Source organism: Chrysemys picta, chromosome 5 (assembly GCF_011386835.1).
Source record: "Chrysemys picta bellii isolate R12L10 chromosome 5, ASM1138683v2, whole genome shotgun sequence".
Lineage (NCBI taxonomy): Eukaryota > Metazoa > Chordata > Testudines > Emydidae > Chrysemys > Chrysemys picta.
Genome location: NC_088795.1, coordinates 92726670 through 92739029, shown reverse-complemented (window position 1 = coordinate 92739029; position 12360 = coordinate 92726670). Strand labels below are relative to the sequence as shown.

At 42.1% G+C, this 12360-nt stretch overlaps 1 pseudogene; it reads left to right on the top strand.

Annotated features, from left to right (window-relative positions):
* The first annotated feature begins 11562 nt into the window (after positions 1-11562).
* Positions 11563-12074, top strand: LOC135983715 (large ribosomal subunit protein eL33-like; annotated as a pseudogene).
* The last annotated feature ends 286 nt before the right edge of the window (positions 12075-12360 follow it).

The window sequence follows — 12360 nt, the reverse complement described above, 5'->3', positions numbered from 1 at the left end:
TCTGGAAAATTATTACTTTACAATAAATTAATAGAATTATGGTATAAAGTAGTTAGAGGCCCCCTTCCATGTTACATCCATAAGGTTTATATTTTGTAAGAAGTGCTCTGCATAGATTGAGGTTTTGAAGTGGTGATGTTTAAAAGTATAATACAAATTGATTGGAAAAAACAGATGACTTCAGTGAACAGCCAGTGTCTTAGACAATTTACTCATTTAATCTTGGAGTAATTGAGATTCATGGAAAGCTGCCAAAAATATTGTATTAAAAATAATGGAATGAACACACTTTTTATTTTATTTTTAGGTACATTTACACAAACAAAAGGAGTCAATCACTTATTCCTATTAAAAAAAAAAAAATTATAACCCCCCTGTGATTAACTAATTGGGATTAATTATATTTTTATGGCACCTTTAACATGTAGTGCAACAAAGTATTATATTACACAGATATTGTGACATCCAGGAATAAGTAGCTGGAGCAAATGCAATCAATGAGAGGAAACATAAAAACTGTTGGACTATGTAGGCTGTGATTCTGCAGGCAGATCCTTGCAGCTGTATAGTGCACCAGTGACCAGTTGATGTGCAGGTATCAGATTTTGAAAACAGCCAGTAAGTATAGTTTGTGCACCTGAGGTCATTACTGCACCTCCCCCTCTTTCCTCTGCACTCTGCTTGTCTCCTGTTTTGAATCTGGTTGGTAACTGCAAATTTAGGTTAGCACTGACTGACTGCTCAAGCATCAGCTCCTGCTTTGAGTGGAATTGACTAAACATACAAGATTGCTGTGAAATTTATTTAGCAGGTGTTTCTCCAAGTCCAGTTTTAGGAGCTAATTGTCAATCAAATAGACATTGAGAAAATGATAGTTTAACATCCATTAATTTTTGTGTGTGCTGGCAGCCCACTAATGAATGAAAGCCACTGTCAGCTGGCCCACTTTCTTTAAATCAGTGGTTGTTACCACCAGTTTGAGAATCACTGATCAAAAACAAAAAGGGTAGATTAAGGAATTGCATTTCTTTAGCCTCATTAACAATGCTCTTAATCTTTAAAAAAGAACTTTTTAAAGGAGGTACCCTAAATGGTAGTTCATCCATGCCAGAGGTTTTTGCTTAATCTGGCAGTATACTTGATATTGCCTTTTGATCAACAAGAAAAATACAAAACTTCTGAGCAACTTATTCATCAGACTAATCAATCAGGCAACCATTTCATTCTGAGCTCTGACAAATACTGTATTGACAACTCAGTTCCATAACAGGGCTCAACCTGCTATTTTTATTAGAGACGGCCAGAGCTGAGAAGTGTGAGCTGACTTAGGTATGGTGTCCTGGTTCAAGTCTGCCATTAGTGTTGATTTTTAATGACTATGAAAGTAATAAAATATTTTAAATAATATACTCAGTCAGTTTAGTTTTAAACTTTTATAACCTACTGAGAAGGATGGTCCAGTTCCTCCTATAGATGTTCGAATGTGAATTGTCTTTTTTAGACTTGTAATATACAAATTCGTAGGCATTTTTCCAAAAGGAAAGTATACCCCTACATACTGCATGTTATGGCATTTCTGTGATTTAGTCATTACAGTAATACTTAAATTAGTCCACCAGTTAGTTTTCTTCACATTGGATACTTTTTGAATTCTGGATAATGGATATAATAGGGAACTAGTTCCACAATATTTCAAATCATTCCACACATCTCAGTCCAGACTCTGCTTCTTGGCTTCTCTTTCGCACTAAGGAAAAAGATACAAAGCCATGAGGCTTATGATTGTTATTGACACTATGCTCATTTGGGTATCTCAGTATCAGCATATAAACCCTCTTCAAAGCCAATGTTTTGGGGTGTTGTTGGCATCTTGATGTCAAGTGCCTATGTTGACTGACTTTTGCTCCTGACCCTGATGTCAAGTTATTCTGGATGTTTTCAAAATCTGATGCCTGCACACTAGATGCTTTGGCATTCTGTGTGTCAGCAGTGAGCTTTTCTATGTTATTGCTGTGGCATCAGATATGTGAGCCTCAGGCATTGAGTAGTTGGGTCCAAGTGTTGACTACTACCCATGTCATCTCTACCATTAAGATAAGCACTGGCCATGGATTGAGCCCCATTAGAAGTGTCTCTTTTTGTACCTCTTCTTAGTCCTATTCTTCCTTGGGCCTGAGTAGAGGAACCTCTTGTGTTTCTGCATTCTATTGGTAAAATTTTCAAAAGTGCCTAACTCCCGTTGACTTTCAGTGAGGCTTAGGCTTCTAAGTCACTTCTGAAAATTTAGCCTATACCTGAGTCCTGCAGTCTTTATTAAAGTGAGATTCCTCAGACTTTAGGTCTGGGGACTACTTATTAATAACTTAAAGCAGGGAGCCTTGCAGGGAATGCTTGAAGAATGCGTGGTTACTTACCATAGTAACTCTTGTTCTTTGAGATGATAGGGTGAATCAATGCAACCAACCTGCCATGCTTTCCCCACTATTTAATAATCTTTCAAGAGATGCTTGAGTTTGTAGAAGGAACAGAGTGGTGTTTGGGCTGTAAAGACATAGGCAGTTGCGCAAGACTTGTCCACTTGTCTGGCCTGTACCATGGCAATGCCCATAGAACCACTGTTTCTGTGGTAGGAAAATGTCCCTTTTGCATATATATTAGATAAAAATATATATATAATGGTTTGTTCTACATCTTTTTACATTTCATTTCAGAAGCAGCTAACAGTTGATGCTTTAACAAATCAGTCCTTCACTTTTCTTTGTATTGACAAGCAAAGGCTAGAGGCTGAGTGACATTAACTGAAATGTACTGCCATGAAGGTTTTTCTGTTTAGAGGTCTTTGAAGTAAAGATCAGAAATTATTCTCTCACACACATATGCTTCTAACGTTTTCAAGTGGTATTGCTCTGATACAACATATATAAACACTGAACATAAAAAGTATGATTGTTTTCAGCATTATCTAATTAAATGAGAAATCTGGAGAATGAACAGAATGATTTGCTACTTCCAGATTAATTATGTGTCTATAAATGTATTGTAAAACTCACCACAAGGTTAATTAGCTGTAACTCATGGCATTGATCCTAATAAATACCAACAATTTTAACCTGTTCAAAATGCAGCTCATAAAGAACTTGCCCTGCTGTACCTATTGAAAAGCTGTGAGGCGGGCGAGTGCAAGCCCACCTTGCCCTGCTATAGTTGAAGGTAATATAATTATTGAAAATGCAATTTAATGGAAACTGTTACTTCAGGATTTGAGTATCTTAATTTAAGTGAAATTAACAGTAGTTATATATTCCAGCCAAAAGTCTATGTTAAGAATGAGAGTACATATTAGTAATTTAAGAGTAATTGACATTCTTAGCAATGAAAGTCTGCAGATCCATTACAAGGGGTTTTTCACCTGCTTGCAGTTCCTTAGAAGCAGAACCAGACTTGTAAATCAATGCAGACTGGGATTAGCCACATCCCTGAAGACCTTATCAGTTCAGTCTGCCTCTAGTAGCTGCAGGCAGGCCTAATTCACCCTGCTGCTCAGAGCATCCCCAAAAGGAGATCTTATTCCTAAATTTCAGCTCATTGGATTCCAAGTTTGGGGTTGTGCAGCAAGTTTATTGGAAACACCTCTTCAGCTACTAAAGTTGCAGGCTGTAGCAGTTTCTAGCACAGCATATCTAGGCAAACCTCTCTGACATCAGCCAGGAAATCAGAGGAATAGAGAAGTAATCAGGAAAGGCCCTAGAAACACCCAGGCTACCTTCAGCCTGCTGATTACCAGATTATCTAACCCACACAAGCCACCATGCTACCCACCTTCCACCTCAACTGCTCACCCCACAAGCCACCACATTCCATTGACCGCTAGCTAGACTACCTAGGGTGATCAGACAGCAAATGTGAAAAATCAGGATGGGGGTGGGGGGGTAAGAGGAGCCTATATAAGAAAAAGACCCCAAAATCGGGATTGTCCCTATAAAATCAGAACATGTGGTCACCCTAAGACTACCTGGCCTCTGCTCACCCTGTAAGCCACGATGCCCTTCTGACTGAGTTATCCACTGAACAAGCCCACTGAGGGAGCCATCCAGCCTCCACACACTACAAGCCACTACACCCCATAGTTGGCCATGGAGAGAGGAGAGTGAGAGCAGCCCAGATCTGGAGAAACAAGCAGATGGTAAGGGACCTCTTGGTCCACCATTTACTTCCATAATAGAGGTGGGGGGACTGGATAGAGGTATGGGTCAGCTCCTATGTAATCTGCCTTGCTTTCTGTGGGATTCAGTGAGACAAAATGGCTGCTCAGTGTTAAGGCTTCCCCTGCCCATCACTCTACCAAGGCCTCTGGGAGCATCTCTAAAATTCAAAGAGCCAGCTAGGGTTCATCTCAAAGACTGAATGCTCTCAAGTGTTACATTTTACTGGACAAGAAAAGCGAGGTCCTAGACTTAACTTGATGGCATTTGTCTGTAGGCCTCTGGATGCATATCTCCCACCTAGCTGCACCCAGGTCTAAATAATGCTTATTTCTCAATGTAAGGGTAGCTAGCATGTTTCTAGCAGTTTCTTCTCCAATGAGTGTGTGTGTGTATTTGTGTGTGTATATATATATGTGTATGAGCATAAAAACACTTAAGTATGTCGCAAAAACACTGTTGGAACCTGATTTGTAAGTGTGCTGGGTGGGAACTCAAGCCATGTTACAAGCATGTTTGGCTATAACTGTGTTTGAAAACTGTTTCAAACATGGTTACAAGCCCCAGCATGGACAGGTTCTAAAACACCTGGACACCTTCTCTTGCTTGGTGATTTCTCTGATCTGTGTTTGCAAACCTACAACCCTCCTGGATGCTTCCCAACTCACAGTGGATTCTCACCCAAACACCAACATCCCCATCCTGCAGTACCATGCCTACTGGTGGCTTTACCACCCAGTGTTGGTGTATGCTCCACCCCATCCAGTGGCCTGAGTGATTCTAGGTGCATGCTTCCCAGCACCTGGTAGCCTTATGGACCTGTGGCTGCAGGCACTTCACCCTCTGATCTCCCCAACCAGTTATGGCAGGTGCCCCTCCTGTACAGTGGCCTCCACTTCCACAAGAGAAGAATGTTGCTCCCCTTCTCATCTTCCCATCCTGCAGTGGGAGGAATCTCACCTACCTGTTGGCCTCTGTGTCCTAGTTGTTTCTCTGCTTAACTCTTTGTATCCTATGATCCAATGTCTTCATGGATTCTGGGTGGTAGGCAGCCTTTGCTGCCTATGCTGGGGCTTTGCTGATAATGATGAGTGTACCTCAGCAGTTCAGGGGCTTCTCCCTGTCCAGAGGAATCTTCCATTCCTGTCAGTGCCAGCTACAGGCTGTGCTGCCCCTGGAACTGCTAACTGAGGGATGGGGAGAATAAGGAGGTAGCCAGCCAGCAACTCTCATGCCTCTAAGATTTTCTGGTGCAGGGTGAGCTCCTCTCAGTTCTCTGCAATCCCAAATCTATACCAAGACAGGAAGGGCTGGAACATCTTCCGTCTGGTGACACGAGAGGTATGGCTCTTAAAGATGAGAGCCCCTTGATGCCATCAAATCCACCTTAAGCTCTCTGTTCAGAGAGCTCATTCCAATGAGCACTATGGAATGGGAAGTTGCAGAAGTAATCATTTCCTTGTCCCAGCTCACAAGTCTGACTCTGTATTGAAAGGATGGCATAGAGAATTGACACCCTCTGCTGGCCTTTACTTGGCTGCATGATCATGACTTCTGGAACAGGGGCTGAGTGCTTTGTCTTCTCTTGCCATCTCTGTCTCAAGAGTTCTCCTGTCCCCAACCAGACATCTCTGGGATAAGTGGCTCTTGTAAGATTCAAATACCCCACTGTGGCTCTGAGCTTCATCATGGAAATGGATTTGGGGAGCTTTCCTTCCTCTCTCTATGCACTGCGTGTATACCCTTCCCCACATTGGGAAGTGACAGATGAATGCTGTGCATATATTCAGTCAGCACTAAGCAGAGAGATCAGAACATAGGAATTGTGATACTGGATCTCAGTGAGCTGCTTTTTCAAGAACAAAGTTCCCCTTCACTCAGCTGCCAATGCCCTCGCCCTCTGGAGCAGGGGCCAGGGAAGAAGGTAGCTTGGTTTGTTTGCTTGTAAGGCTGATGGACCTTTTTCCTCCTTCTTTCTTCTGAGTGACCCAGCATGGGCTCCAGGGTCCTTCCCAGGTGGGTATGGAGCCTAGGGCAGCTTGAGGTTAGCGTCACTGCCATGACACAAGTCAAATTCCCTTGGCATTTTGCTGATGAAGACATCCCAGGAACCACTAGCCCCAGAAGGTCATGTGACACATGTATGTAGAATTCTTGGTGGTTTGTCCGTGCTACAAGCCCCTTAGCTGGCTACAGGATTGAGGTGGCAATGTGGCAAAGAAATGACTGGTGGAGATGATGATAATCATTCACCCTAGCAAATCATGGTGCTTTAGAAAAATGTCTGCTCTAAAGTCACAGGGATCAGTGGACAGGGTGGATAGACCATTGGAAATGGCACCACCATCATTTCCCTGCTATGTTTTACCAGGAATACTAACTAAAGGAATTGCACCCCTAATGAGACATATTGATAACTTTGTGTAATCATCTTCCCTTCGGTTGGGTTGCCAGAGTGATACATCAGCTTGTTTTCAGACCCAGTACTTCATAGTATGCCAGGTATACCATGACTCAGGTTAAAGGTACTTCAGCTAGTAGGTCCCAATAAGCACTTGAACTGCCTCCAGAGATCACACTCCAGTCCAAGGCCCCTCAGAATCCTTGACTCACTCCTCATCAGCCATCCTTCCAATTGCCCTGGAACGATCTTCCCTTTAACTGACCTATGAATACACAGCATTATTAGAATCTCATGGTTACCACTTAGCCTCAGAAATACCAAACCACTCATTTATTACCAGACAAAAAGCTATGGTCAGCTGGAATTAAGGCTGAGCGTATGTATCAGTAGCTTAGGGTAGAAAACACTCTGCGGATGTTGCAATTATCCCCAAAGAAAGCATTATAAAATGAGGACATTTAGAGATAAGGTTAAAAGTGTGACTGTCTTTCAAGAAGGCTTAATTCATGTACTCTTTTATTTTTGGGGAGTCATCAGATGATGCTGTTGCAGATGGTCTTGCTGCTACTAGCATTTATGTGAATGTATAGGCATTAGATCTTGGGTAATTGCTTATTGTTACCTGGGGTGCAGTTCTTTTAAGAAGCTGAGTATATTCCCTGTAAAGCTTGTTTCCTGCTTGGATTTGTTTTTCTAAATAACTTTCTTAGGCCTAGAGCTGCTGCCTGCAGGTTATGCCCACACAAACAGGCAAAGCATAACATTTCATGGCCAAATTGAGAATCAAAGTGATCACTGATGAGAACACACTGTACAGAGTATTTAAGATTGGTTTTGCACAGTGAAATGTATGGAAAGGCTGAAGCGAGGTGTATAGCCACTTTCAAAATACCGTGTGTGTTTAGTGTCATTAGAGAAAAAATAAAGAATGGTCCTTGAATCAAACCCTTTAACTGTAAGTAAAAAGCAAGCAGACCTTTTTAAAGTTAAGAATAATGAAAGCAGCTCAGTTACAAGATGATGTCCTGAAGAAACTCTAAGAAAGTTCTGAGGAAGAGAAGGAAAAAAAAAATCTTACCTGATAATGCACAGTCACTGTAGTGGGAGATGCTGCTATTACAGTATTAGTTCTGTAGTTCTACACATTTCTGAAGCTGGAAAACTCCAACTTATTTAATTCAAATATTTTTGGCATGAACTGATAAAAGATTTTCATAGGATTGTGTGAATGATGCCAAAGAATGAAACCAGAAAGCAACAAAGCAGCGACTTCACATAGTTTACAAGCATAGTTGCTCCTGACTTCAAAATAAAGGACTTCACTGACTACTGCAAACAGAATGTTTGATTTCTCCGCCCCCCCTAAAAAAATTACCTGGAAATGGGAATACACAATCCACAGTAGCTAGTAAATTCCCGTGCTTTTGCAACTGACTATAGCCCACAATTTATAGGCAGTCAGTTGAAGAGAGGTATTGTCTGTGATAATCCAAATTGCACCATCTAGTCCACCCACAAGCTAATCATACAATGTGAATTATAATGTCAAATTCATCTTAAGAACTGATGTGGATAATCAAAATTTATCCAGGACTAATTTAAAGTTATGTTTTCAAATAACAAAACTATGTATTACATCTTAGAATGTGGACTAGTCTCTGAATCTTCTTTATTTTTCTTACTACAAGTGTTTCATGTATAAAAAACCAAATTAAACATACAAAATCACAGTCTTCTTTACACTACTGAGCCCCAGTTTCACCAGTGTGTGTTTACAGTAGATGGTAAATTCAGTAACCGCAAGAGATACAGGTGATCATCCCCTTTCCAGGAGTGTGTTAAAGTACAGAAATAGAGAATCCTGCTTTGTTCACAGCCACAATCCAACAAAGAAATATATTAAAAAATACAATCTATATGCATCAGTTTGTGCATATATATTCCTCTTTGAACTTATTTAAGGCATTACATCTTTTTATTCACATAGTATGTCAAAGGGCTAGTAACCTCACAGTTACATCAGATCATAAATGTATTTTTCAGGCTCTCCTGTAATTTGAGGTATGACTGAATGAACATCTCAGTTATTAGCCCATAAGTCCTTTTCTAAGTTCATTTGGCCTTTTTGATCATGGATTTCCCTCCCCCCACCCCCAATTGTTTACAGTCAGCTACTCCCAGGAAATACATTTTGATCATTTAAAGTTATTACTCTCAATTTTCCAGCCAGCAGCCAAGATAGCACAATCGCTGCATCTTACATAAGCCATTTTCACCTAATTCATTAATTTTTTTATCTGTTCTTGGGAAGGAAGAACAATGTCTTTGAGTTTTCAATAAGATTATTTTTCTGGCTGACTGTGTTGTGTCCTTGTCTCATTACTCAGAAACAGTTGAGATCACAGGTCCTGATCCCCCACTCCTTACTCAGCTACAACTCCTTTTGAACATGATAGGGATTTTACCACAATTAAGAATGCAGGAACAGACGTTTTTTCCCCCCTTGCATCAATTTCCCTGAAGTAACTTGAACTGGATCTGTAATGAGCTCTGCATGAGTGGAGCCCTGCTGATTTGCAGGATTGGGTCCTGAGCAGTGTTCCTTCTAATTTTTTATGTCCAGATGGGAATGAATTTTGTTATGTGCATCAATATGGAGGTGATGTGTGGTGGGGGTGGGATGGAGGGGTTCAGAGTGTGGGAGGGGTCTCAGGGCTGGGGCAGAGGATTGGGGTGCAGGGGGATGAGGGCTCTGGCTGGAGGTGCGGCCTCTGGAGTGGGGTCAGGAATGAGGGGTTATGGGTGCGGGAGGGGGCTCAGGGCTGGGGCAGAGGGTTGGGGTGTGGAGGGTGAGGGCTCCAGCTGAGGATGAAGGGTCCAGGATGGGGCTGGGGATGAGGGGTTTGGGGTGCAGGTTGCCCTGGGGAAAGAGGACTCCCACAGCCCTCTCTCGCCGCAGCAGCTCGGGGCCAGAGGAGAGCGGCTTTCTCCGGCTGTGGCAGCTCCAGCTGTGGCAGCTCCGACTGGGCTGAGCTGGGCTGGGGAAGGGGTGCCTCTCCCCAGCCACAACAGCTTCCAGTGGGGCCCAACAGGGGGAGGGGTACCTCTTCCCCCTTGCGCGGCCCTTGATAGCCTGCTGCTCCCACTGGCTTCTATGGTGCAGGATGAGGGCTGAAGATCCAAAGAAATGAAAGAAACATTTCCATAACCAAAATGGCCTTTCCAGGTTTCTCATTAGGCTTTCAAAATATTGGCATATTGTTGATTCTCAAGCATTTCAATATGCCTTTCCATTGCTAACAGATGTTTAACCATTGTAGTTTGTACACGATCTAATATATACAATTTATATATATAATCTCCCTCTCCCCCAACTTTTGCATTTTAATCATCCCCTTATATGGTAAGCTCTTAGGGGCAGGGACCAATCTTCTCTGTTTGAACAGCACTAGGACTTCTGGTTGAGACCTTTGGGTTCTAGTATAGTAAAAATACTAAACAAATAATTACAAATTTGTCAGTAGTTCCCCATTAATAATAAAACTGCCCTTTACTTCTCTCACTTCTGCTGCATTTTCCTCTGCTGTTGTGTCTGGTTGTAATAGTTCCATATTGGGAGCATGTCTGACAAGCCATCAGTTTTTCTTTGAGAGACTCTATGCTCCCAAGGCTCCCTCTGTGCTTTTACTTTTAGAGCTCTGTACGTACCACAGGCCATTTTGATTACAAAACTAAACCGGGGTCGGCAACGTGATTCTGAAAAAAGTGTTGGGGGTCATAGTGGATAATCAGCTGAACATGAGCTCCCAGTGTGATGCTGTGGCCAAAAGATCTAATGCAGTCCTGGAGCCATTAACGGGAATCTCCAATGGGAGTAGAGAGGTTATTTTACCTCTGTATTTGGCACTGGTGCAACTGCTGCTGGAATTCTGTGTCCAGTTCAGGTATCCACAATTCAAAAAGGATGGAGAGGGTTCAGAGAAGAGCCACAAGAATGATTAACAGATTAGAAAACATGCCTTATAGTGACAGACATAACGAGCTCAATCTATTTAGCCTAACAAAGGAAAAGTTAAGGGGTGCTTGTTTACAGTCTATAAGAATCTACAAGAGGAACAAATATTTAATAATGGTATCTTCAGTCTAACAGAGAAAGGTATAACACCATCCAATGGCTGGAAGTTGAAGCTACACAAATTCAGACTGGAAATAGTGTATATTATTAACAGTGAGAGTAATTAACCATTGTAATGATTTACCAAGGATCGTGGTGGAGTATCAATCACTGACAATTTTTATATTAAAATTGGATGTTTTTCTAAAAGATATGCACTAGGAATTATTTTGGGGGAAGCTCTATGGCCTCTGTTATACAGGAGGTCAGACTAGATGACCACAATAATGATCTGGCCTTAGAATCTATGAATCCATGAAATCATGGTAAGGTCCTCCTGACCATGAAGTCTGATTTCTGTGCTAACATTCCTGAGACTATCAGTTTTATTTTTATTTTGGAATTGTGACTAGATTAACTAAAAAAAAAAAGATATTTGTATGGGTGAGCTGGTTTTTTGTTTGTTTGTTTGTTTGTTTGTTTTAGTACAACAGCATCCGTTCTGGCCAGGCAGAGGGTTGCACCTGAGTTCACTCAGTTTGGCAGGGCAGTCAACTCGAGGACTCCGGCCATATCCTGAGCTCCTTCCTACCACCCTGGTTTCTGTAGGCTCCTCAGCCTGTCGGGCTGGTCATCCCATTTTAGGGTGCTGTCTTTAGGCAGATTTTCAGCAGCTTGCTGGCAGAAGTTCCCTTCTTCAGCCTGCTGGCTCCTCTGGCAGCTGCTCTACCCCTCTGATTCCCTGCCTTTTTATCCTCTGAGCTGCTGTGAGACTGCCAATCAGCACTGGCCGTCAGGACCTTCATTAATCCCTGGGTTGCTGGTATCTACACCTCAGGACCACATGACTAAGTCATATGCCACCTTTAAAAGCGAAAGGCACAAGCCCTTACAAGAGTTCCATGTTTTTTTTCGCCGCCATCTTGGGTCGGAGGCGTGAGGGCCTGCTGGGAGCAGGACTTCAGGACGACACCGTGTCTGGGAGACTGTGGTCCAAAGCCATTTTTGCTGGCTATAAGCGTGGCCTCCGAAACAAGAGGGAGCACACTGCCCTTCTGAAAATTGATGGAGTTTATGCCCGTGATGAGACTGAATTCTACTTGGGCAAGAGATGTGCCTATGAATACGAAGCTAAAAACAACACCGTGACTCCTGGTGGGAAGCCCAACAGAACACGAAAGTCTGGGGGAAAGTAATGCATGCCCATGGAAACAGTGGCATGGTTCGTTCCAAGTTCCGGTCCAACCTTCCTGCTAAGGCCATTGGACACAGAATTAGAGTGATGCTGTATCCATCTAGGATCTAAATTTTTACTAAAAATAAAATTCAGAAATTGTTAAAAAAAAAAAAAAAAGTTCCATGAACTGATGTCACCTGTGGCAATATATCACAAAGGGATTGTCACTATAGCATGTTCTTACTGTTTCTGAAGAGGTCAACACTCAGTGCAAATTGATGCTCATTTTCAATTCCCTCTTCTTAGTGATCTGTCTCTGATGCTGACAACCACGCTGGCTATTTTTCCCAAGACTCCTCAGAGTGGCCACATTGAATCTTAACAAATATTTCTTGAGTGGGTGTTGAAAGTAGAAATGCAATATGACAATGAAATGGAGATGACCATGATTTCAGAAATAGGA